Consider the following 24094-nt stretch of genomic DNA (forward strand, 5'->3'; position numbering starts at 1 on the left):
ATCACAGCAGAATGAGGGTTTGTTTACTAGTGCTTCCTATATAAATGGCGGTTTATCGCTTGAATCTACGTGAGTTCGGAGTCTCGCGAGGTCGGCAGCAGAGCCTGTGGCTGCAGCAGAACCGTAGCTAGATCGCTCTAGCCAGGGACGAGCGCAGGATTTTTGAGGTGCAGGGGCTCAAAGTTGGAAAAGGACAACAAAAATACAGTATTTTTTGTCCTTTAAACAATATGGAAATTAAATAATTAAAAAAGATGATTACTCGGCTATGAGACCTTTGTAGGTGAAAGTGACACAATTGTTATTTTTTTAATGTAAACCAACTATTGTTAACATCCACCATTTTGAAGCAAAATAAAATATGGTCTCTTATTAAATAAAGTTTATTAGTAACAAATGAAGAACAAACACAAACTCACGAACGGCCTCTATGCGGTTTTATGTCACATCTTAACGTAAAATAAGCAATATTCAAACATAAAATCATTAAATGTTAAATGGATGGTGATTACGTGTATTAAAATTGTGCACAATTAACATTTTTTTAAAGTAAAGTTTTCGATTTAAGGATTATATATTTGGGGTTGCTAAAGATTTTTTTTTGCCAAACCTTGCAGTTGCTATGGCAACCCCTAGCTACCTTCTGAAACCTTTTTTGCCTTGAATCTCTTGCAAGGATGAATTAATATTGATACAAAAAAAACAACAACTGAAAAAGCAATCATAAAAACAAAAGAGTAACAAACAGAGTACGTTTTAACACCAGGGAAAAGGGCAGGTGCTCAAGCGACCCCAGAGCCCTTCGTGTGAACGTGCCTGACTCCAGCGTCCGCATTCATTTGACCGATTCTCTTAAGCCCCCTTTCAGTGGACGGGGTTTGGCCCCAAAAGGAGCTCACTTCTGATTGGAGAGAGCGGTTGCCATAGAAATGTAGACTCAGATCAACACGGACCAATCCTGGCCTCACCAGGGTCGTGGTTCCAACATGTCTACGGAGACATCAGAGTTCTCACCGTTAATCCACTGCCATGTACAGCTGTCTTATACAGTCAATAATGTAAACGGAGAACTCTCAGCAATGGGGGGAGGACTCCGTGCCAACAGTCCCCTCCCCACAACTCGGAGGTGAATTTCAAGTTAACTACAGCCACTCTACAGAAACTATGTTCCAGAACATGTGTCAAAGTCAAGGCCCGGGGGCCGGATCTGGCCCTCCGGGTAATTCTATGATTTAATTTTATTGTTATTAATGACCCGATGTTATCTTACGCTTATTTTTAACTTGTATAATTTTGACACATTTTTATGGAGAGTAAAATATTGAAAGTTATTTAAGGTTTAAGTTGATTTATTCTGGAATAATATTCCTGCATTTTTTTTATTCATAATAATGCTTAAAAAGTTACATTTCTAAAGTTTTAAAAATTAGCATTCTGTTAGCTTTTTGGACTATTTTAGCTAAGATTTTTAAGGGTATTTTGGAGTTAGGCTAATATTTCAGCTACATGCTAGCTGTTTGGCTAACGTAATTTTTACTTTTTTTTTTCGCTTTTTTTTTGGCCATTTTGAAGCCTTTCAGCTTCAGCATCTTCAGCGGCCACGTTCAGCTTACAGCATTCACACTACCATTATCGCAGGTAAAGCTTTATATCTAGTTTATAATTATGTTAAAAAGTTACATTTTTAAAGTTCTACAAATGAAGTTTTAGAGTTCAATAAATGTTTATCTTGTTTGGCCCGAGACCTAAAGTGTGTTCTAGATTTTGGGCCCCTGTCCGATTGAATTGACACCCATGTTCTAGAAAATTAATTATTTTTGGATTTTGCCCTATATTGCATAATACTAACGATGGGAATACTTTGAAAACAGATCCATAAGTGATTGGTGTCATCCCTTAATCTTAAACTTATAGAAGACTCAATCCACCGGAGGATTTAGTCTCTGTGCTTCACGCGTTTCCTTCCATCACACCTTAAACACTTAAGGCCGGCTGACAGAAATGAACTCTTTGTTATTGTAAGACAGCCAGGTGTTTTATACAACAGGATGGATTTCTCTCAGTTGTTACTCTAATAGAGGGCACCACAGTCGATAAATGACACTAACAATTTTGTTCTGCTTGGGCTGCTGTAATTGAAAAGTAACTGATGCAGAACTACATGGAGCCCCTTTTTGTTCTGTGATATTTCGTTTCTTGGTTTCAGGCGTTTAGTTAGTTATGATTATTCCTGTTTCAAATGCCAACTTCCTTATGATATTTGCTCACTGTGCTGTATAAGTGGTTCCAGAATCTCTGTAGCTCAAGAGGGGCTTATGGGAAAAAGGTGGAAAATTCTCTCCTCATATTTCAGATATTTGAGAGAAGTTTGAGGTTTTTTAACTTCTGTGATGATTTAAAACCGAGTAAAAGCTAAATAACTCGAGCTGGTCAGATAATTCAATGTCTTATGTTTAGGTTCTGTCCTTCAAATTTGATATGTTGGTTGTAGATTGATCTATCTTTAAAGCTTTGTAGTTGTTATGTGTTTTTTTATTAAAAGTGGGACTTTTCCTGGTTTAAATTGTGCATGAACAATAACATTTAGTTCTGAATGCATAAAAGAGTACCAAAAGCAGAACATTGTCAAAAATAAATCTAATTAATCCTAAAAAAATCAGGGAGTATTCAGGGAAAGTCAGTTGGTTCTTCTACTTTGGGTCCATATTTGACTTGTTTTGTGTCTCTGTTGCTCCGGGTTTGTTCACATCTCAATGGTTGTTAGTACGACTTCCACCGCTGTGGTCTGGACAGTGACTTCCCAGCTATGGTGTCTGGTCAGTTCCAAAAAGGTTGGCATTGGGAGTTGGGCCAGACTGACTCCGGTTCATGTCACACTGTAAACAAACCGTACCAGTCCATTTGGAAACAACCTGACAGGTTCTGGATCAGTATATTCACACCTGCACTCTTGGTCTGGACCATTGACTGTATATCAAAACTGGAGTGAGTGGTATTCTAAACAGGAAGTACCCGTGAAGCCAAAACCCTTTAGACTTTTATTGATAAACAGCTATTACTCATTCATTCTATGACTATTTTAGTATTTGTTATGATTTCTTTTTGGCTATTTCAAAGCTTAGCTAATATTTCAGCTACATGCTAGCTGTTTTGGCTAACTTAAGTTTTTTAGGCTGATTTGGCATAATTAGCTGGCAATTAACTTCTGCATTTCCAGCTATCAGCTTCAGTGATTTTAGCTATCAATTTCAGCATCTTCAGCAGCCAAATTCAGCTTACAGCATCCACACTAGCATCATCACAGGTAATGTTATATATCTAGTTCATAATCCTCTGCAGAGACAGGAGCATCCACACCATATTAGGTCATAAAAGTTATAATTGACTGGCGCATAGGTAACATTTTATGCAAAAAGCATTAAACCACTAAATAAATCATATTTACATGTAAAGCAGTTATTCGCTGAGGACAGCCCATAAACAACAACCTGTGATGGAGATTTCACTTTCGCCTTCGGGTTCAATTATTCTCAACTTAAACGGGCAACAGTGGAGGCCACAGCACATCTTCTTATGAAGGACACCTCGGTTGGAGTTGATCTCTTCCTTGAAGGAGATTCACATAATAATTCAAGTCCACGTGGACGTTTTGTGGGTGTGTGGATGTCCTTGCCCAGAACTTAACTGATATCCAGGATGGGAGCATTTACCTCAAGTGGTGCTCACAAACTCTCAGGTATGCAAAGTACTTTGGGCCTCTTGCAGCTGCAGAAGGTGAAAAAGACCGTTCTGAACCGGTTTTCATCTTTGTAACCTTCATACTAAAGTTAGTTGTGTGTTCTGATGATGAAAATGTGAATGGTTTATTAAAAAAAATCATTTAAACACGTTTCTTTGTTTGAAATTGTTGCATTGTGGTCTATATTCGCTAATCTAGTGAGCATCAATGCACACTAGTTTTTCGCAAAGACTTCTGGGAAATTTCTAGTGAACTCAATATTGGAATTAGTAGATTCGGACAGCACTAGAAAATGGTGAACACACTATAAAGAGTACTGTATAGTGAGTAGGGGTGGATTTGAACATAGCTACTGAGTTATCATAATCAGATAGATGGGATTAGGGGCGGGGCTGCAAAAGCCACGCCCACCAGACAAGATTTTGGAAAAATAGCACCAAAAAATTGCTTTTTAAAACATTTAGTTTGTGGGATTTTGGTTAAAAACGTCATGATCATAATTATAACACTACTGGTAATTTTTTTTAAATTAAAAAAAATGTCAACGGGGGACTTTAATAAAGCTTCTGGCACTCTTAACACGATAAATTAAATGAACCTTCCTGACACATTTATTAACAAAATAAGAAGAAATGTCCTGTTTTCATCCATTATTACTAAAATCATTGTTCTTTCAGAAAAAGTGTAAAATAATTAACTAGCGGATAATACCTGGATTCAATCAAAAATAAGGAGCAGTTCCATATCAGTGTATGTAGATCAGCAAAAGGCTCAAGTCAGGACAGTAGCCAGACATCATGTCCCACCAATTAGCTCCACACTGCCAGGCTCATCTATCTTTATTGGTGATCCATTAGCCTGCATTAAAGGGAGACACGGGATAATAGCAGTAATGATGCTGATGATGGAATTAGACTGCGGGTGCGCACGTCATCATTGTGCCTGGCTGTGTTTGGAATCGTTAAGAGTTTTTCGCAGACAGATGGAAAGAAACGGCAGATGAAACGAGCAACCTTTTGTGCTGTTGACAAGTGGAGGTGTCTGTATTCCTCATGATAGATGAAAGGACGAGGAGAGAAGGAGCCGTGTTTGGGTTGGGATATAGGGTTCATGCACCTGCAGCACGGACAGATGCCGGTACAGGTGTGTTTGTGAGGATTGCTGGCATGACAGGCTGCCTGCCTGCCTGTCATGCCAGCAATCATCTGCCGGGTGTGTTGACTGTGCGGCGGCACACAGTCGATTCTCCAAGTTCAGACGCCTCATGAAGACATGGCTGTCTGCTTCCAAGATGTTGGACTCCGAGGTTTTTCACATTCAACACACTATTACAATCAATCAGAAGTGTTTACTGTCCATTCTCCCCCTTTTGGTTGGAGGCTTCTCACCAGAATTTCTCTTATTATGCCTCTTAATTAGTTCTGCATGAATTCCTAATCAACCATGAAAAAGGCATTCACCAATTTCAAAAGTGATAGCCCATGAAATGAACAGCGCCGCCTCATACCAGCACATCACCGACTAATGCTGCGGGGCCTGAAAACAAACCTTTGACTGAAGGCGGGGGGACGGTCACGCCTCAGCCGCAAACACACACGCCGGCTAAACGTATCGAGGATAAATCCTTCATTAAGTATTAGGAGCGGTATCAGCGGCGGGCCTGCCATCACGCTGCGCATACTCACTGATCCATCCCAGAGACATTGATCTTCTTCATAAAGAACATAATGACCACCAGAGAAATACTGATCATATTTCAGCACCAGTCAATTCAGTTCATTAGGGCCACTTTACCTCCTGCTGCAGACCTGTATTGATCTCGCCACCAGACGCTCATTCTCTGCTAACTAGCAGGGAAACAGAAAATTGTAATTTATACAGTCAAACTACATCAAAACACACCAAGACGTGAATCTGGTCCTGGACCGTCCGAGAAATCCTGACAGTATAAAGGCCGTCCCGGGGTTTAAGAGTGAATGTTTTTCCTCCCCTAATACCCTTTTCCACCCTCTCCTCTCCTCTAATCTCCACTTATCTGTCAGCCAGGTGAGCAGCAGCAGCACATGGCTGCTGGGCAGGCTTTGCTGCGTAATAGAGCTCCTGGTAACGGTTCTTCCTCCCTTTTCCTCGTCTTCTGTGTTTTTCTTTACTCCGGGGCGTCTGTCGGACGCAGAAGTTCTCACGATCGGACCGGCGACCACAAACACCCTACAGTCGTGGAAAGAACTTGCTGGTCTCACAGCGTCTGACCGGTAATAAAAAAGGCGGCTAGCTCCTCTCTCTGGGGGCCGTGAACCCGTGTGGACGGGGTGGTGTTGGATCAGACGGTGGGGGAGTGGGGGCACGCTGAGGGCAAAGCGTTTTGACAACTAATGGTTTCATTTGACTTTCACTCACAAGGACAGAGAGTCTGATCTCTGTGGAAACACAAAACCACACTGTGGACTTGAGAAGATTCATGCAAAAATACATTAAAATCTCACATTTTTTTTGTTCTTTTGTATTTGTTTGATAATCTCAAGCAACTTTCCTTACATATGATGAACATAAAGTGCAGGGATTCCGGCTGAATCAATGAATAGTCCACATTTCCCTTCTATTACAAGCAGATTCTCCCTCTGAAGGGGTCAGAACATGTTGACTTTGGTTTAAAAGCTCTGATTTCCCATTACAATTCATGTGCATGACTAAAGCTGAAATAACTTTAACAATGAATACAGTCTGTTGTCCCAATAAGAAAGGCTGTAGATTTTACCACTGTAAAAGAGAGGCTGTGAACATGTCGACAGACAGACCACAAACGGGTTGTAGGTGTGAACCTCGTGTCTTAGACAGTTACAGGCAGGGATCACCGACCCTGTTGAAACAGTCATACGGAGGGATACCATTTGGAAATTACAAATTTTGCTTAGTTATAGTTAGTTTTACATGATTAATAATAAATAATGATACTCCTCTATGTAAAGACACGCATTTCTCACCATAATTATCAAAAATGACAACAAGCTAGGAAACAAAAATCAATATTTAGCACTTAATTAAGTAATTGTTACATAAATTTGTTTCCCCTTTCTGGGGCCTGGTACCAAGCGGCCCGAAGAATGGTACGGTTCACGGCCTGAGGGTTGGGGACCGGACCCCTGGTTTTAATGGGAGCAGCCAGCTCATCAAAAAACGACAAGTTGGGGACACCCGGAACGTCCAAAAGTGACGTCTAATTGTTGGTGCAAATGTCAAAAACGTTTTGTTTTTTTTAAGAGGTAGCCGTTTCGGCGGAAGGCTCTCTCCCTCTGCCGGTAGGGTGATCTGTATCATTAGTATGACTTAAAGTCATATTAAAAAAAAACAACGTTTTTATGTGTTTTCAGAGCACTGGCAGCTATGCGCTAACATACCGTATTTTTCGGACTATAAGTCGCGCTTTTTTCATAGATTTTCCAAAGGTGCGACTTATACTCAGGAGCGACTTATATGTGATTTTGTTAGACATAAATAGGCTCATATATTTGTCATTTTCCCCACTTAAACCGGTTGCTTTTTGTCGGTTGTTTCCCAATAACAACCACTAGAGGGCACTATAGGTTTGTGTATCAGTATCTACTGCTGTCAGCTGACAGAAACGCAGAAGAAGAAGTTACGTTCAAAACAAACGTTCCTGATAATCTAATCATTCTCCTCATGGATGTTATGATGTTTTTCTTATTTCCATCAAGACATTATTATTATTGTTTTTATTTTTCTCTTCATTTTAGATGCAGCTCCTGCAGGCTAGAAGGTAACGATCGCCGTAAGAAAAAGACAAAAAACTGCTGTCCTGCTTCATCTGGACTATGGACTTAATCATCACTCGTCCCTCAGCTCTATATGAATGAACTCTACTCATATATGCAGTTTTAGCAGCTAACTTTTCTTTAACCGTTCTGGTATCGCCTGTCCGTCCTGGGATGGGATCTCTCCCTCATGTGGGAATCCCTAAGGTTTCTTCTTTTTTTCCTGACTCAGGTTTTTTTAGGAGTTTTTCCTTACCGCGAGGGAGGGTCTAAGGACAGGGATGACCGTTCTTTATAGTCTGTTTAGTTTTTACCTATTGTGCATATTTTATGACTCCATCTGTGCATCTGTAAAAACTACAGGCATGAAGCCCAATGAGGCAAATTGAATTTGTGATATTGGGCTATATAAATAAAATTGAATTGAATTGAATTGAATTGAACCCAGAATGGAGAGATGATCATAGATGCTTTTGTGTTCTTTAATATAAATAACTTAACCTCTCAACATCATTCGTATCTTCTGTGTATTTTCAGCGAGATAAACAGCCAAAGCATCTAAAAACCTCAGCTTCTCCAATGAGAGTGTCTAGTTTATGAACACATTTTTGGACAAGCATTGAGCATTAAATTAGACGCACATCAAAAGATTCAGCGGACTCGAATTTGACGCATGAATCTCATTTGATGTCAAATGCAACGTTACGTCGGGCTTGTTGAATATATTCATAAATGTTGGACTATTCTCTTAAAAATGCGACTTATACTCCAGAGCGACTTCTATATGTTTTTTTCTTCTTCATTATGCATTTTTTGGCTACTGCGACTTATACTCTGGTGCGACTTATAGTCCGGAAAATACGGTAGAAGACCGGCGACTTTAGATGATGTCATCAAGGGATAGTAATGTCAAAATTAGAAGATTTTCTCCACTTTCCGCGACGGTCGACGGGCGATTCTGCTAGTTTTTTTCTGTTCTGCCATCATGGGTAAATTATTAACCTAAAAATATTACTCTATGTTTCTACTAAGAAGAAGCAACTATTTAGTAGACCTACACTTCTTTAATTTATCTGTTGATGTGACAAACACAGAGAAGTGTGTGTGTGTTATGATTGTGTGACTATTTTCATCTTTATAGTCTGTTTAGAAAAAAAAAAAAACATGATCACATTTGTCAATCGTGGTGTTTTATTGTGAAAAATTGGTTATATTTGACAATAAACCAGATTTTCTCATGTGTGGCGATGTAACTTCCTGCCAGAATTGAAGTGGATCGTCCCCGACTCACGCACAAAATAGAGCAGACGCTGAAACGATCTGCCTTCCGGAGGACCGCGGCGCTCCAAAACCTGGTGTAAACCACCCCATAGGTTAACAAGGGCGCCAAATCGAGTCTGCCTCTGTTCCACGCCACTTCCGCGTCCAGTGTGAACCAGGTGTGGGGTAGGGGTCGGCAACCTTTAACAGTAAAAGAGCCTAGAAGGAGCCGCATGGTCTTACTTTAGCCCATCAGAAATTTAGATTTGCATTTATGACCTTCTTTTTTCAATAATAAATATGAATTATGTGTATTTTGGGCACAAACAAAAGCAAAAATATAAAAAGAACCTATCATCTCTCTACATATGATTTTTTGTTTGTTTGACAAAAGATCAAATAACTTATTTTCAGAATAAAAGACGCTCTTTACAGGATCATCCCTGTGCTGCTAGTAATTCTGTGCAGCTAAGATAATATGTGCTTTTAACTCATAAACATGCATATAAATCTGTTCATTCTGGAGGTAGAGCTGAGCAAACAAGACGTCTTCAGGTCAACAGGATGTAAAAACCTACATAATTTATCATCTATGTGAACCTCAGCCATTAATTTATAAATTCAACAAATCTAAATTAAATAAATGCTAATTAAATAGTCCTTATTTTTAAAAAAAAAATGCTATTTTATTTTACTTTTTGTTCTTTTTTTCCCTCTTTGTCCTCAGCAGTCTTACACTGCTGGGTTTTGTTATTTTAGTTTGGGGTTGGTAGTCTTAGATTTCCATCTTTGTTTGTTTTCTTGAGGTAGTTTTGGTTTGGAGGAGCTGCTGACTCAGACGGTCGACATGGCTGGTCAGCAGTCTCCATGACTTATTTTATGTCACCATGGAGACATGTGGATCTGGAGCTGCAGGTTGCAGACCCCTGTTGTAGGGGAAGAATTCAGATTCGGTCTAATCATTGTAGGAGGAGGTTGTGTTTCTCTCTAAATGAAGTAGAATTCCTCCTTTTTCTGCAGCTTCCATGAATGTTTTTCACATTAGAGAAATTTCATTAAGTGTAAATGAGCTCCACTTCATCATTCACCCGACTGTGGTTCAGTTAATGAAAACAATCTAAATACACGTGTTTCAGTGCTGTTTATCAAAAAAATGCTAGATCCCATTTAAATAAACAGTTTCTTTGCTTTGTTCATAATTCCTGGTTTTAGCCTTTTTGCATTGATTTCTAATTAACAGCTTCCCGGGAGACGAATAAGAAAAGCATTTTTGTAAAATAAGGATTATAAAGATTTCATCCAGGAATGAAGTGAATTCCTGAGAGTTTCCACAGAAACACATCGGCATGTGCAAACAAGGTGACTCAGTTACGAGGCATCAAAATATGGTACTTCTGACACTGAGAGATGAGGACGGCCGGGCTCAGTCTAAGGCCTGGAAGCAGCTGAAGTCAATAATGGCCTTTAGGTCTGGCGTCCAGCACAAACAGTGTGTCCAAACCCTCAATCCACCAGCCATACCACGGAGAGCGAGCGGCATCAACCTCTATTATCTAGTCCTTATGCTGCGAACACAAAAGGCTCCCTGGAACAAAAATCCAATCAGTCCTCTCTAGGAGGATTTTCTCCTCAGCAGTGCTTAGCAACACTGGTGGCTCTACTGGTGACAAAGAAATAATCTCCGAGCCCACAGCCGGCTCACAGGCTGTTTACTTCCTCATCGTCCTTCAGAAGAACGGACAGTCGGCGCCTCTACAATAAGTCGTCATTTCAGTGTCTCGTCTCCTTTTTCCTCCTTTTCGCCTGAAGAAACACATGGCCGACTGTTTACCTGAATTACCATATTTGCTACACAGGAATGTTGACTTTAAGAATTAGGAATATAAGCTTGGCAAAAAAAGAGGCATCAGGTATGTGGGCTGAGACAGGTGTTAAATATTTGTTTGATGACAAATATTTTCAGCACGGCTCTCCATTCTTTGTGTGGTAAATGATCTCACTGGTTCTCCATTCATTAGCATGCTGCTGCTGAGAAGCCTTCAACAAAATCAACTGGAAAATATTCAATAAGAGACCCCCCACCCCCCACCCCATCATATCCATCCTTCAAATCGTTTTTTTAACATCACATTGAAAGCCTGGTCCCCCATAATGACGAACAGAGAGATAAACTATGCAAATAAAGCAAGAATGAGAATAATTAGGGAAACTAATAGGATGTGTTGTTTTCACAGCTGCTCAGCTCCAGAAAAAAATGATCGCAAATATTTTATTATAAATAATTGTGCCTATATCATTTTTCATCTAATTTATCTCTCACGCCCTAACCTCCTCCTCCAATCAAACTCGAGTTTAGACTTTTCCTAACGTCAGACCGTCAAGGATTTGTTTGTGAAGCAATTGCACTTATAAAAGTGTACAAAGTACCAGATTTTGCTGTTATATTTTGTATTTTTCAAAAAATAAAATCCTACGTTCTGAAACAACAAAAACTTGATTATGAGTAAGTGGTTGACGGATATTCCTTTAGTTTGAACAAAAGTTAACTAAAAACAAGAACAGAAAATATTAGGAATTAATAATATCAATCCATTGTTTTCAAGCAGAAGTTATAAAAATCATTTAAGGGATTAAAAGACCGAAGACAACAATCTGAAATATTTCCACTATAATCCGATGTTCAAAGTCATCATATTTTACAATATTTATACTACATTACTATTACTGTATGGTATAATATATATAAACAAGCAGTTTAAGGACTCGTTTTAACAACGATTCAATTCATATCATAATTTGTGGTTCAAACCCGATTCATAGTGGATGTTGATTCATTAACAAATGACAGAACAAGCTTAAATTTAAAGGGTCACCAAACAGTAAATCTACTTTTGTTGGCTGCTGACCTCGCCAAAGACAAAGACAGATCAATCTGGTTGGATTGTAGGAATAGAGATCTAAATCTCCTGTATTAATAATGAATCGACTGTATATATTTGACTTGACTGTTTCAAACAGGAAGTACCTGCTGGTCCTAGAAAAACAAAATCCCCCAGACTTCAATAAAGAAATAAACAGCTTTTACTCAATCACTATTTATCAGAATAACCATTCTTGCTCTGCAACATCTTTTTGACATGTTCTTAATAATCTTTGATGATATTTTTTCTTTATTTTAAGTAATTCAAGTTATAAACGGACCAATCAGATGCCTCAGTTAAAGTAGGTGGACTCGCGTCGAACGTTTGAAGCGTTTGATTCTCCAGAGCCTTCTCTTAGTGGAAGGGGTGTGGCCTTCTGACATGCTCATTACTGATTGAAGAGAGTGGTTGCCATAGAAACATCAACCAAGAAATGCTCAATCCTGCGTTTTGTTACATTTAATTAACGACAAAATGTATTTCCAAAATCATTCTATAATACAAAATTTAAAGAAAAAAAGTATCAATATCGATATTGGCGATACAAGCTCTGTAATTACTTGGTATCATATCGATACTCAGATTTCCAGTATCGCCCACCCTAACCCTGCAACTGTCTGAGCATGCCTCCACCACAACCTAAAGGAAGTTTACAATCATTTAGGAGAACTTTTCAAGAACCCGAGGATACTTTACAGAGCAAAATAAAAAAACAGAAACAGAAATAAACAAAGGGTTTGGGGTAAAGGCGCTGCAGGAAGCTCGGTATAAACGAAAGACAAGGCCAGACCACCCACCCCCCAGGGAGGAGGCTGCTGGTGGGAGGTAGAGACCCCCGACAGGAAGAAAGAATCACAGACCAGGGGGCCACGCAGCTATCCCCTCTGTCCCAGAATGCATTGTGACCCTCAGCTAGGCGGTTGTAACCATCCTGGAGTTCCTCCTTTCTTGGTGCTGTTGGGGTAAAAAGATGGGCGGGGGCAGAAGTGGCGTGCAGAAACATGGAACAAACTACTAGGACGTGCATCAATTTCTACGTTGTTTTTGCTCAGAACCACAAAGGCGTCTTCACCTGCTCTGAGATCAACGAAAACTTGAAAAGTCTGCAGTCGTTATGGAGTTTGTGAAGACGTGGTGGTGGGGGTTGGGGCACGAACCTAAATTTGTTTTGCAGGAAAAAACTAGAAAGGATTTTAAGGGGGCAATGCCATGAAAGAACAACTGTTATACTGTTCATTCCTCACTATGAGAACCCCAAATAATCCTCTAAAAATCTGTATTCTCAACAGTCGCCCCTCCCATACCCACGAGAATGAGCGGCTTCTCACGTGCTGATGTCACAGAGTGAGACCGCCCCTTTCAGGAAGAAACTTTAAGAAAATCAATTTAAACATTACATTTCTTGACAATATGCAGATACTTCTTCCTACCACAGCCTTTTGGCTTATAGACCTAAAACTTCAGGAGTCAAACGTAAAGAGGTGGAAAAAGTCCAAACGTTCTGCTTTCATCCTCCTAGATGGATCATCAGCTTCACTTACAGGCTGTCAGTATGACAGAAAAGTATTTCTATGTTACCTGATGTGAAGATAATGTCTACCCTAAACGAATTGGGTCCAAGCCGTGACCTCTGACCTTTTAGATTTGTACCAATCGTCTGTCCAGAGACGACATCTGAAGACGGGCTTTAATGAAGAGCTTTTGTATCCGGTTCTGACACGATGAAGATGCAGAAAGAGTGACGGAGAGAGAAAAAGCAGAAAGTCTGGGGGTAGATCTGAGAACTGCCTATTATCTCCACGCGGCTTCATAGCTTTAGAAACAGCTCGCTGGTGTGCGCTCCCACACACACTTAAAACACACCACCCTCTCAAATCTGCACGGATCTCATGAATATGATTGACCTTTTTTCCACTGTATTGCTGAGCGTGCATAAAGGCGAAAGGAGAAACTAAACAGAGGCAAGCAGAGTTAATTTAGAGCAACACATTATTGGGTGCTGACTGCAGATATGGAAAAGGACAATCTAATCGATAAACCAAAAGAATGACAATGGCCTCTCAAATCAATGTCTGCACCCCATTTTCTCACTGTGAGAAGACAAAGGCGCCGGCGCAGGTGCTTTTGTTGTTCTCTTTTGTGCGGTTTGCACCTGTGAGCGTGTTATGTGTACACGCTCGGCGCGGCGCAGGAACAGTTGCCAGGACTAATCATTATTTAGTTGTGGTGGGGCTGGAAAGGTCGGCAGTCTGAAATGTCAGGCTGTGTTCAACAGGAGCCAGATGCAGCCGCGCGCTGCTCAAGTGTCCAATTAAAGAGGGCCGAGCGAGGTTTGAGTGGGTCGGTGTGTGGGGGGAGTGTGTGAAAGGAAGTGGTGGGGTGACGATGGAGGGATGGGCGCTTTTCGTTATTTTTTTCCCCCCCAAAATCTCTACAATTATCTTGAAAAACGGTTGGATTTTTTTTTTTAAATCCCCGGTTTCCGTGTTGCTTTTTTATCTGAGCATCCCAAACTATCTGCTGAGTCCTTTTGTCCGCTTTTGTCACTTCCTGCTGCCTGACTTTTTTTCCATCCAGTTCTTCGGCTCACCTGGCAGGTGTGGTCAACGTCTCTTAATTGCCACTTGCTGGCTACTGAAGGCAGAGGAGGCCACACCAAGGCAGTCTGGGTTTTAGTTGGTGTGATGCTGGTTTGTTTTGCTCTCTTTTACCTTTTTTGTCCTCAGCAATCTTAGACTGCTGGGTTTTGTTATGTTAGTTTTGGGGTTGAACCTTGGTAGTCTTGATTTGCAGACTTTGTTTATTTATTTATCTTTTTGTATATTTGGTTATGCAGTCATTAGCAGGGAGCTGCTGACTCCGACGGTCCACATGGCCGGGTCAGCAGTCTCTCTGACTTATTTGACTTTTGGCCAAGGTTGCAACTCCCTTTTAGTTTGTCTTTTTGAACCAGCCCACTGATTATATTTTTGTTCCATTTCACGACACAGGGTTTCATTTATTTCATAAACTGTGTTCCTTTTTTTTTAAATTTATGTCCACTTTTTGTTATTGTCCCCCTTTGCCCCCCCTCCTCCGGAGCCAGATTTTCCCACAGGGAACGTAACATGGGGGCTCGTCCGGGATATGTTGCCCACCCTCGTCCAGGGCAGATCCCGTTTTGGCCAGGGGCGTCAGTTTGTGTTTGGACAATACTTATTTATAGGCCAGCCAGCAGGGTCAAGTGGCCCCCACATGGTTTAAAAGTTTGCAAAAAAATAAGTGGGCCCCAACTGGGTTTGTTCGCAGTTTCCGTGGTGGCTCCACATTGGCTTAAGTAGGGACTCATTGGGTTTGCTTCCTACGCTAGCCAGTCGCTTGGTGGGCAGTGGATTCCCTAGCTGTCTACAGCAGAGGTCGCTAGCTCAATACAGAGGAGCTCGTTAGCTCGCTGTAGAGGAGCTCACTAGCATGCTAGAGTGGAGCTTGCTAGCATGCAGCAATGGGACTCCCATCAGCGGAGCTTGCCAACCTGCTAAAGTGGAGCTTGCTAGCTTGCTACGGAAGAGCTCACTAGCATGCTCCAGTGGAGCTCACTAGCATGCTCCAGTGGCGCTTAGTAGAATGCCGCAATGGAGCTCGCAACCGTGGAGTTTGCTAGCATGCTAAAGCGGAGCTTACTAGCTTGCTACGGAAGACCTCACTAGCATGCTACAGTGGGGCTTGTTAGCAAGCTACAGCAGAACTCGCTGGCTTGGTACATAAGAGCTCACTATCATGCTACAGAGTACCTTGCTAGCATACTACAGCAGATTTGACTAGCATGCTACACCGGAGCTTGCTAGCACACTGCGCTGTTCCCTGGACAGCTGGCTAGCCTAGCGAGCTAACCCACTGAGTCCCAACTTCCGTCAATGTGGGCAAACACAGGTGGGGCCGCCACAGAAACTGCGGACAAACCCAATTGGGCCCTGCAATTTCTTCCCACTTTTGAACTATATGGAGCCGACTTTGCCTTGCTGGCTTTTTAAAATTTTTTTTTTTTTACAGCCTGTATTGTCTTGTGTAATCTGGCCTAATATTTCGAGCACTGATGAGTTTGCTAGTTTCTGTTTTCAATGCTCCTTCTGACTTTTGGAGCCTGAAAGTAACGCTTGTACTTCTCTCCCTCTTTACCCTTCATCTATTGTGGGGATGCACATTTAAGGGTGAATCATTCTTTAGAGAAGCTAATGAACACCATTAGACACAGAGGCCAACAGAACAGCAGGGGCAGAATCCTCATCAAATCATTTTTTCTCTGAGACACGGTACAATATGAAGCCACTTGAGCCTATTAGTACATTCACACCCTGCGATTCTGCCTGCTGTCCATGCAGAGAAGACGAGATGATAAAAAGAGAAGGATCGCGCAAGACAAAAGGGTAAAAATAACATGACAAATGCGATGGGATTTAATGAGATCACTAATAAATGACAGCAGATAATAGGAGTGCTGTTGAACCAAATGAGCAGCAAGCAAAGCTATGAGAAGCTGAAGGGAGAAACAGGTGTGGGAAAGACGAGAAGAAGGAGAGCAAAGAGGCAGAAACTTCTTTAATCTGTGGTAAAAAGAGCCCATGCTGACGTGTTATCCAATTGGAGTCAGTCATCTGAAAGAGTCTCTTGCTCCTCCATAAAATCCTTCACACGTGTGCGTGCACGTTTGATTATGAATATCAATGAGCATCGAGACAAGGCCAAGTTATAGGAACACACCCATAGAGGCAGCGTGAAAATGGCGAGGTGAACTGCACCACCAAGAAGACGAGGCTTGTAACCCTTGTGCTATCCTGGGCATGTTTACAGTAAAAGGCGGGTCATCTGGACCCCATTTGACAGGCTCCAGACTTTGGATTAGAAGAAAACCCTCAATATTCTCTGTTTACCAGCGGGTCACGTCTGCGCCATCGAACTGGTTTGATGGAGCTTGTGGATAAGACTTGTTTGAGATCAGGACTTAAAGGTGTTGGAAGGAAAAAGTCAGTTGCTCTGGACCGAGTCCACCTAATGTGGGCCAGAATGGGTCCTGACCCTTGAATTCCACCAGATGTCCAAAGGACCAAAGCTTGCAAACAAAAACATGTGACTAAACCTCTCATTGGCCAGGAATTTCGAGGGCAGAGCAAAGGAACAAGAGAAAGTTGGGATAGTTCACTTAACGCAAAAAATGTCTAATTAAGAAGAACAACCATATACAAGTCACTCTGGAGTATAAGTTGCACTTTTAGGAGAAAAGTGTGACATTTCAGAACAATCAGTATAGCTAAAAACAAATAAATAAAGAATGACAGGAATAATAATCTTTTGATCTGTATAAGAAAAATATCAAAGTTTAAGAGGAAAACAATCAGATTCTCTTCCATGTTTGTTTTGGACGACACTTCTTCTGCCACTATCAGCAGCAAACACTCAGATGCAGCGCCCTCCAGTGGTTGCTAGAGAAAACAACAGCTAAAAGACAACCAGTGTTTACTAGGAAAATAACAAATATATAACACTTTTGATGTCTAAAAAAAATAAGTCACTCCTGAGTATAAGTCGCAGCCCTGGCTAAACTATGAAAAATACTCCGGAAAATACAGTATTAAAACTTCATATATATATACATATATAGATATATTCTATAGATGTATTCTGTATCAACGTCAGCTACAACCATAAAGAGTACAGAGACAATTTGACTGACCCCTCCCCCCTCACGCTCCTATTTGGAACGTGAGGGGGGAGGGGATGAGAACTAAACAGCGATTACTCATTCTGTTTGTCAGAATACTCATTCTTGCTCTGGTGTCTCTAACATATTCTTGCTCGAACTATTTTTGTTTTTCATTATATATATATTTTATCGCAAGTTATTCAAGTTATAAACTAGCCAATCAGATGCCTCAATAAGAGCATGTGGTGCCCGCTGGCCCCACCTCAAACATTCAAAGCTCTTGACAGATTCTTGGACCAATCACTGCTTATAAACATCATCTGGTTCCAAAATGGCAAACTCGAGCGATATCCGTACTGCAGAAAAATGGTGACTAAATGGACTTCATTTGTTTGGAACCCGAGGTCAAAGCCTGGTTTTGTCCAACGACATTTATGTCAATGGATACAACACTTTTTACTGCTATTTTAGTACGGCGGATTCATGCAGCAAGGCGGTTACTGAGGATACAACGACTAAGAAGGTACACTGATAAAGTGTTTATGACAGATTTTCGGGTGAACATTTAGAAGTTGGTTTGAATGGTCTATATCGGGTGGGCAGACTTTTCCACTCATGGGTCACAAAGGGTTCTGAAATTTGATCGAAGGGCCAGAACAGGAGCAGAAATGTGGAGTCTTTTGGTAATAAGAGAAAGAAATAATATAGAATAGAAGGAGGGTAAAAAATGTCACGTTCTATGTGGGTCTCAACTGTGAGGCCAGATTTAAAAAAACAAAAACGTGTCTCTGATATTATTCAGAGGGCCGGAACACACGTTCAGGTGGGCCGGATCTGGCCCACGGGCCGTAGGTTACCCACCCCTGGTCTATATCATCCAAAATCAACGTTTGAGTTATTACGATGTTAATTCAACATGAAAAACACCCCAAAATAGTATTTTGCTCCATTCATCATTTGTCTCAAACCTGGCTCTCTGAGCACCAGCCCCTTCAAACAACTGTGTCCTCACACTGTGTCATGACAAAGTGAGGAACAGCCCCTTCCAGGAAGAGTCTCAGTCTAGTTGTTCCACTCCGAGCATGGAGCCTATTAATTCTTAGGAAACTCTGAGTCAACCCGAACTCAGTCTGATTGGAAATGGCAAGTCAGAGAGCGGTTCCTGGTCCCAGATCGTGGTCCGCTTGGGTGCATTCAGACTGAAAATTTGCTCCAGATTATCGAGTGAGCCAAATGTGTCCAGTCTGAACACACCGTGATTTTCAGGAAGAAAAAACCTTTACCGTTAGCAAAAGTGACAGGTCAAAGGAGGGGGACCGGAGAGGAGCAAGGAGATATATGCATTTGAAGTCTTCCATCATTGGCTGTATATCAGAACTGGACTTAGTGAGTCTGACATCACCTATAAACAAATGGCTAACTTCTGGTTGTGGCTCCAACCAAATGAAGTCAATTCAGTAGAATTCTTTTTGCGATATGGACCCCGTTGTGTTGGAGCCAGATGTCGTTGATTGGTCAGATTTGGTTTGAGTCCAGGTTTCTATGGCAACCACACTCGCCTATCCGAAGTGAGTTTGTTGGAAGGCCACGCCCCTACCACTCGAAAGGAAACTTCACAAAATGTATCAAACGTTTCAAAGACGACCTACTTTTATTGAGGCATCTGATTGGTCAGTTTATAACTTAAATAACTTGAACTACAGGAAATATATCATGAAAAAAAGAGGATTTTTAAGAAAATGGTAAAAAAAAGATACCAGAGTAAGAATACAGTCAGTGAGTTCAACACTTTTTTTTCCTTCCTCTACGGACTTCATCAAAAGATTCAAAATAGACATGATGCGACCCAAGTTGAAAGTACATGTAAAATAAATTATAACAGAGTCTGATCAGTTCAGTGAGTTCAGTTTTACTGTAAGTGCTTCTCAAACAATCGATCTACCACAAGTTCATCCATAACAACCTGGTGGATTTACAGCTGAAAAGCAATTTACAAGTTGATCGCTCCGTGCCACCGTCTGTCTCTGCTTTAATTGTAAACAATCGTTTTTATTTTTTTTATTTCCCTTTCAAGGTTATGACAGCAAAGGATTGTGGGGCTGGATAATTCCCTCTGCTTTCATAGAGGACGGTCCGCCGTGTCCTCCACTAACGGAGATAATAGGAGAAACACTTGACCTCCCTTCCTTTTCAATTTGCTGGATTTGAACGTCCTTTTCAAACAGAAACTGGGTAACTTCCGGGTCACTTCACGCACTCGGCACGCGTCGTCTTTATAAAGGCACCTTCTTCAACTTTCTCAAAAAGGTCTGGTGTGTTTGAGGAGATGCTGACTCGGCTGTGAGGATTGTCTTCTTGGTGACCAAAGACAAGTCTGTAAGTTGAACTTTGAGCCAGTAATATAATGTGATCCATCTTTGAAAGGATGAATGAGGAAAAAAAAAACATTTGACAAAAATACTTAATCGTGTCCTGAAAGACGCGTGCTAAAAAAAGGTTTAAAGTAGGTACATTTATTCACTCCCCGCCAAACATATCCTATTTAAAGCGCTACAACAGTCCAAATATCCTTATTTCTAAACTACTGTCACCTGAAAGCACATGTGTCAAAGTCAAGGCCCGGGGGCCGGATCCGGCCCTCCAGATCATTTTATTTTATTGTCATTAATGTCCCGATGTTAACTTGTGCTTATTTTTAACTTGAATAATTTAGACAGAATACATTTTTATGGAGAGTAAAATATTGAAAGTTATTTGAGGTTTAAGTTGATTTATTCTGGAATAATATTCCTGCCTTTTTATTATTGATAATTATGTTAAAAAGTTTCAGTTTTAACATTTTAATAATATTATTCTGTTAGCTTTTTGGACTTTTGGCATTTACTAAGATGTCTTTGGCTGTTTCAGAGTTTAGCTAATATTTCAGCTACATGCTAGCTGTTTTGGCTAATTTAGAATTTTTTTTGTTTGTTATTGAGGCTTTTTTGAAGTTTAGCTACTTTTTTCAGCTACATGCTAGCTGTTTTGGCTAACCTACTTTTTTTATTTAATTTATTTTTTTGCTTTTCAGAATAATCAGGCATTTAGCTAATATTTTAGCTTTCTATCAGCTCCAGCCTTTTCAGCTATCAGCACTAGCGTCTTCAGCGGCCAAATTCAGCTTCATTATCGCAGGAAATGCTATATATCTAGTTTATAATTATGTTAAAGTTTAAAGTTTTAAAAATTTAGTTTTAGAGATTTCAATAAATGTTTATCCTTTTCAGGCCACAACCTAAGGTATGTTTTGGATTTTGGGCTCCGTTTCACACCCCTGCCTTGAAGTAAGACTATAATTGAACATTTTAAGGCAAATTTATCTTAAAAATGTTATGTAAAATATGAGTCAAATAAAACTTTTAAGTGTTTTCTGAAAATAGAGCAAGACCAGTTTTAAAACTAAATTATTCTCAAATTAAACTTCTGATTGAAAAAGGTATGTAAAATAAAATATACGTCGTTTTGTTAGAAATATTGCTTAAAATAAGATGTTTTCTAGATCAAATGACTCAAACGATATTCAAGATTTATAGTTTCAAACCACATCGTTTCTTGTTACTGAGAAGTTATTAATAAGTTAATTTTGTTATTTAAAAAGTGCAATAAAATAAAACAGAAACTATAAACACATGGTGAGATTTGTATTTTCAGAGTAAATAGTTATTGTTGTTTTATTTCTGAAACAATTTAAATGAACCTCAATAAAAAAAAAGAAAAAAAAAAAGATTTTTGCTTTTATTTTGCTTTTTCCATCAGAACAAAATGCTGTGACATTTTATTCCAAACGGGTTTGTCCAACAAACTTGTTATAAAAAGAGAAAAGTTTAGAAAGCAACAACAAAACTTCTCCATCTGACTGCAGAACAAAAGGTCTTTTGATGATGAACCTGATCATCAGCTGTAGGGATCCCTATATGAGAGTCCCTTCACTAAAACACAACCCATCTGGAGTTTAACAAGCCCAGAGCTTTGGGTAAAGCTCCATCTGCACAAACGAAACGACCAAAATGAACCGGCAGCACAAACTCCCTCAGCTGAGACGAGGACAACGTAAAGCAAACATGGCAACACAGTTTACCAGCATGAAGTCCAATTTATTTTATTGAATAAAAAAATCTAATATCTCACGTTTTCCTTTCATGAAAAGACGAACATCTGAGAACGTATTTTCCCCATTTGGACATAAATCAAGTGAGTCTTCCTCACACTCACTGGTGGTCGTAGTGGCGCTCTATCCAACACTGAAGGCCAGTTTGGAGTCAAAGATACCGAAACTCAATGCCCAGATGGTACAGGTGTATACTGTACTGTACTACAGGTACCACAGAAAAACTAGGGCGGTCATGTGATTACTTTTTTGTGTGATTAATTAATCGTGATCAGTAATTAATCTATTTTCAATAAATTATTTTAACCTAATATATTGCTGTAAAAAGCCTGTTTTTTCAATTTCTTAAATTTGTGGCATTTTGATGCAGCAAAACATCAAATTACGAATATAAAACTGTCTTAATGATGTTTTCCTAATATAAAAAGACAACCAATCTTTACTTCTACACCAACAAGAGGTATTTTTTTCAATCCTGAACTATAAAAAACTCTAAAACATCTCCACATTGTCAGTACCCTAGAAATTTCCCAGAAGTCTTTGCAAAAAAACCCCAAAAAAAACAGTGTGCATCGATGCTCACTACATCGGCAAATATAGACCACAATGCATTGCGTTTCAACAATTTTGCCAATAAAACCTTTACCGTAGGTTATGAGTTCCAAGACGTGAACCGAGAGAAATGTAGTTCAAATGTTCAAATAAACTATGCAAGTAAACAATTTTGTTTTTTTTATATTTAAGAACACATCAACAGTTATAGATCAAAAATTAGATTAATGCGATAAAAAAAAAAAAAAAATAATTTGTAATGAATTTATTCCAATCAACATGATAATTTATCACTCCTAATAAAATCATGTATTTCAGTGCTTCACTTCAATACATTGTTCTACATCAGGAGTGGGCAAACTTCGGCCCTGGGGCCACATGTGACCCGTTAAACTATTTAATCTGGACCGTCAAAAGGGAATAAATTATAATTATCATCCTTATTTGCTTTATTTTCTCTATAATTGTGGTGTTTCCCCATAGATGATGCACTATGACATTTATTTAAGTGTAAAAAGTTATTCTGTATTTCTGCTTTTCTGTTTTTGTTTCCAATTCTTCCAACAACACATGAAGGAGACACTTTGCTAAGTTTACGATTTTCCCTAAAAAACATTAAAGTTTTGGTGCATCTGGCTCTAAAAAGAAACCTAAAGTCATAGTTTTTAAATAAAGCCCCCCAAAATGTTCTATATTAGTCATAATCCGAATTAAAACACGTTTTCATTGAGATTTGATGTTATTTCTTTCCCTTCACCCTGTTATGCATCTTCGTCACACTTCAGTGTTTTTGAGCAAAAACATCTTCAGTGTTGAAGTGGCGGTTCGAGCACCGTTTAGGCACCGGAACCGTTTTAAAAGTCCCAGTAACCCGTCCCGGTGCAGAACAGCTTGCTACGTTAACTGGGTCTCCACCAGCCTCACATCTGCATTCATCTAATCAAAGCACATTAGACCGTCCAGATCCCCCTCACATATGGGCCTCTGCATCCTCTGTGCCGTCACCATCTGTTCCTCAGCGCTTTCCTTCCATCTGAGTCGATGCTTTTCCTGCAAAGCTGCCATCCGTTTCCAAGAGTGCAGCTCCTTTAGTGACACTCGTCGGCTGAGACGGAGCTCCAAATGTGAGAATGACTGCATGATGTGAACTACAGAAGCTCAAAATACTCAAGAGGATCGACGTTTACCCTCAAAAACAACAGCAGTTTGACTCTACGAGGAGATAAAAGCTTTTCAGCCGCAGTGAAAGACCTTGGAGTTCAAATTCGTTGCTCTGTTTGATGATTCAGCTTCTACAAAGACCTTTAGCTGATGATTTTTCATTAAACTGGTGACAAAACAATCTCAAATAATGAACCCTCCACCACCTTGCTTTCCAGTTCAAACCAGTGACTGTACATGGAAACGACATAGTTGTGTTTGACGTCACCCAAAGAAAACTGGACACGACAAAATGAAGGCAATTTGGACCAATCACCATGTTGGAGCCAGATGAACCAGTACACAGTGATTGGTCCAAATTGGTCTAAGTAATCGTTTCTATGGCAACCACTCTCACCAAACAGGAGTGAGCTTGTTGGAGGTCCACACCTCCTACACGAAATCAATACGTGTTGAACATTGGACTTTAGGGCCAGCTGGCTCCATCTACTTTTATTGAGGAATCCGATTGGTCAGTTTAGAACTTTAATGGCTTTCTATAAAGAAAAATATCACGAATGTTTAAAAAAAAAAAAAAAAGAATCAGAACAAGAATGTTTATTGTGACAAATATAATGACGGAGTAACAGCTGTTTATTTCTCCACAAGTCTGTGGGATTTTGGCTTCTTGAAGCCACTTCCTGTTTGGATCACCAGGGGGGAGGGGCCACTAATCGTATACAGTCAATGGTTTAAATGCAAGTCTTTCATAGAACGGTCAACCTCTGATGAGAAGCTCATGTGTGAGACGGTAAAGTATTTAGGGCCTTAAAAACAAGAAAACTCCATTTACCATCCTTGAACATGCTGCTTATGCTTTTGTATCAT

The 24094-nt window shown here is 40.0% G+C and overlaps 1 protein-coding gene across 1 annotated transcript in view; it reads right to left on the reverse strand.

Moving 5' to 3' along the window:
• agbl4 (ATP/GTP binding protein-like 4) overlaps positions 1-24094 on the reverse strand; it is a 408857-nt gene that overhangs the window by 119593 nt on the left and 265170 nt on the right. The window lies entirely within an intron of this gene.

This window comes from Oryzias melastigma, linkage group LG4, assembly GCF_002922805.2.
Source record: "Oryzias melastigma strain HK-1 linkage group LG4, ASM292280v2, whole genome shotgun sequence".
NCBI classification, from domain to species: Eukaryota; Metazoa; Chordata; class Actinopteri; order Beloniformes; family Adrianichthyidae; genus Oryzias; species Oryzias melastigma.